The sequence below is a fragment of the Propithecus coquereli genome, unplaced genomic scaffold (assembly GCF_000956105.1).
Source record: "Propithecus coquereli isolate 6110/MARCELLA unplaced genomic scaffold, Pcoq_1.0 Scaffold42, whole genome shotgun sequence".
NCBI lineage: Eukaryota > Metazoa > Chordata > Mammalia > Primates > Indriidae > Propithecus > Propithecus coquereli.
Window position 1 is genome coordinate 2,935,650 of NW_012149952.1, and position 3,450 is coordinate 2,939,099.

The 3,450-nt window shown below is 50.8% G+C and overlaps 1 protein-coding gene across 1 annotated transcript in view; it reads left to right on the forward strand.

Moving 5' to 3' along the window:
* The first annotated feature begins 948 nt into the window (after positions 1-948).
* The window catches only part of CCDC61 (coiled-coil domain containing 61), a 24,607-nt gene continuing 22,105 nt past the window's right edge, over positions 949-3,450 (forward strand). The window contains exon 1 of the mRNA XM_012653508.1: positions 949-992. The gene's annotated coding sequence lies outside the window, so the exon portion shown is untranslated. The remainder of the gene's footprint in view (positions 993-3,450) is intronic.

The window sequence follows — 3,450 nt, forward strand, 5'->3', positions numbered from 1 at the left end:
CTAGAGAAAAGATAATTTACTTTTCTCTTTTCTCTGTAGATAAAGATGTTATGAAATGTGCACGCAGCCCAAAAAGTAGGAAACATATCACAGAGGTGTGTCAGCCAGTAAATTAATAAAAACATTACGTTACCTTTTGGGATTTTGAAATGTTTGTGGTAAATGTCAGCTCTTTTAAATATGTAATTTGTTATTATTTCATAGTCTAAGTGAATTTTCATGTTCATATCCAATTTTGTGATTTTGCTTTTCCTTTGCTCAAAGAGGACACGCCCATTCAATTCCTTAAGCTGGATCCGCCCTGTTGATGACTCATGGGCTCAAAGTAGGGGTCGTTCATAGCTGTGTGATCCCAGCCTAGTGGTTACACCTCTCTGAGCCTGTTTCCTTAGTGGCAAACTGTAGATCATAATATCGCCTACTTTGCAAGGTTGTTATGAACTTTAAATAAGCCAAGGCCTGCAAAGTGCTTCGTGCAGCCTCGCAATACATTGAACGATGATAAATCTCAACCTGTCTTTATGTTTAGAACATTCCCGCAGCTTCCGGACCCGCCGCCAGAACTTTCCCGTGCGCATGCACGCCCAACTCTCTCCTCCAGCCCCTCCCCTCCACGTGGGTGCGGCCTACCCTACAGCAGGGGGTGGTGGGCGGAGTCAATGGGTTACTTCCGAGATTATCTCCGTCCCACTCCGGGGAACAGCCCTGTTGTATGATTAGCAGCATTATTGACCAGTAGCGATTGGAGAGGGGACCAACGATAGGGTCCTGTCCAACACTTTTTGGAACGCCTCTCCCAAGTTAGCCAATTGCAAGCTTTGGAGGGCGGGTTCTCCTCTAGGGCGGGACAGAGTGACGGGCGTCTGCTTTGACTAATGGAAACTTGGCTGTGGGTTTGCCAGGACCGATCAGGAGCGAGAAGGCCGGATCCTGGGGCGGGGCTGGAGCTTCGGCAGTTGAACGGCTCGCGACGATTGCTGTCCGTGGAGAAGGTGAGAGGCGGCGGGAGCGGCGGGTGCGCGGGCCGGGGCGGCGGGCCTGGGGGGAGGGGTCCTCTCGGGGAGAGCGGGCTGCGGCGGGCAGCTGACCCGGCAGGGTGGGAATCGGGGGGCAGGGTGCCCTTTAACACTGGTGGGCGCCTGAGTGAGGGTTGTGAGGCAGAGAGAGGTTTGTGAGTCGGGGATGTTCAGTATTTCTGGGAGGGTCTTTAACGGGGAAAGTTGTAAGGCAGGGGACGCAGATGGCAAAATAAAGAGATGCCCTTGTCCAGCGTTGCGATTTAATGGGAGGTTTTGAGGCCGAGGTTATTACAGCGCAGTGCCGAGGAGCAGAGGTCCCTGCGATGAGCTGTAAGCTCTGACTTAGGAGGAAGGCAAGTGAGGAAGCGGTATTGAGGGGAGGGAGAGAGACCTTCAGGAATGAGGCTTTGCTTTCCTGAGATGCGAGGGCCTATTATACATGTAGCGTTTACTACGTGCCAGGCACCTACCAGTGTTTTCCGTGGATTAACTCTTAAATTTATACAACCGGGAGTTAAGAGTGTGGGCTCTGGGGTGAGGTTGGCTGAGTTTGAATCCTGGCTCTGCCACTGGCCCTACCGCTGAACATGACTGTGGCTTTGGGCGAGTTGATTAACCCTTCTGTGCCTCAGTTTCGTCATCAACAGAATGTCTTCATCTCTATATCACTCACTAGCTTCACTATCTTTATAGAATGATAACTCCCAGGTGTTTGTTTCCAGCTTGGATCTCTGCCCTGAACTCCCTACTCATGTATCCAATGGCCGACTCTTCTCTGCTTGGAATTTCAGCTGACATCCAGACTTAAACTTGTCCCAGACCAAACTTGTGGTTTTCCTCCTTCAACCTCCAAAGCCAGTTGATGGCAGGTCCGTCCTTCCAGATACTCAGGACAAACACCATGGGGCACCCACATAGGGTCTATCCATCAGCTAATCCCATTAGCTCTACCTTTAAAACATCTGGAATCCAGCCATATGTCATGACCTCCCTTGCTACTACCTCTCTGGTTCAAGTCATCTGCTCTTACCTGGTGTTTTGCAGTGGCCTCCTTAACTGGGCCCCCTGCCTCTGCCCTTGACCCCCACAGTCAGGAGAAGCCTGTTAAAACAAAACAAAAGTCAGGTTATGTTGCTCCTCTGTTCAAACTCTCTCCTGGCCTCGCGTCTCACTCAGCAAGTCTTTACCATGCCCACAAGGCCCCATCCAATCCAGCTTGCTCTTGCACCCTCCACTTACCTCTCCCCAGTCCCCCTTGCTCATGCCGCTGCAGCCACCCTGGCCTCCTCGCTGTCCATGGAGCATAGCAAGTACATTGCCACCTCAGGGTCTTTGTACTCACTGTCCCCTCCTTCTGGATCTGGTTCCCCCAGTGTCTACATGGCTTCTCCCTCACCTCTTTCAGGTTTCTGTTCAGATGTCAACTTCACAGACCCTTGCTGCCCACCCAAGCTAAAATAGCTCCTGTCACTGCCTGGCCTCTTACCTGGCTTTATTTTTCTTCATGACACTTACTACTGCTTGATGTAGATGATTGTTTATTTGTAGCCACTAAGCTTCTCAGACCTCCCCACCGGAGTGTTTGGTTCCATGTGCATGTAGAACTCGGCACCTAGAAGAGCACATAGGTGCTTGAAAGGTGTTACTTCTATACCATGCTCACCACCCTTCAGGGTCTCCCTGTGGTATGGCACAGGGTTGCTGAGCTGGGAGGGTCTTGGGTGGTGGGGTTAGGCTGGGTAATAACCTGGGAAGGTTGTGCCGCCCAAGGACAGAGGGTCTCAACTTTAGTGTCTGAAGGAGCTTGTAGGAAATGCAGATTCCTGGGCCCATCTGCAGAGATTCTGTGTGTGTAGGTTTGGGACCAGGCCTAGGAAGCTGCATTTTCACAAGCACCGTGGTGATGCTGTTGTTCCTTGGTCCTCACTTCGAGAAACACCGTTGGGCTGGTTGAGAGCTTGGACTGGAAGCAAACAACTGTTATCATCAAGCTCCTCTCCTGTGGCCGGTCCTCTGCTGGGTAGTGCTGGGGTCACTGTGGTGATCGAGACCTAGCCAGGGAGTCAGGGAGGGCTTCCTGTAGGAAGTGGCATCCTCCAGTTGAGACCTGGAGAATGACAAGGAGTGAGCTGAAGGGAAAAGACCTTGGCTGTGTCCCTCATGCCTGGAACCCCATAGCCTGGCATCTCCCATTAAATTCACAAGTGATCCTTGATCTCTGCCAGGCCAGGGAACTGAGGATACAAGAATGGTTAAAATGCCTCTGCCCTCATGGGCTCCTGATGTGTCAACTAATCATGAACGAATCACACAGATGGTAACAGGGAGTGCCAGGCACTGTTCGAAGCACCTCATATGCATTAACTAATCCCCACAACAATCCTATGAGGTAGCTCTTTTATACAAATTTTTTTTTTTTTTTTTTTTTTTT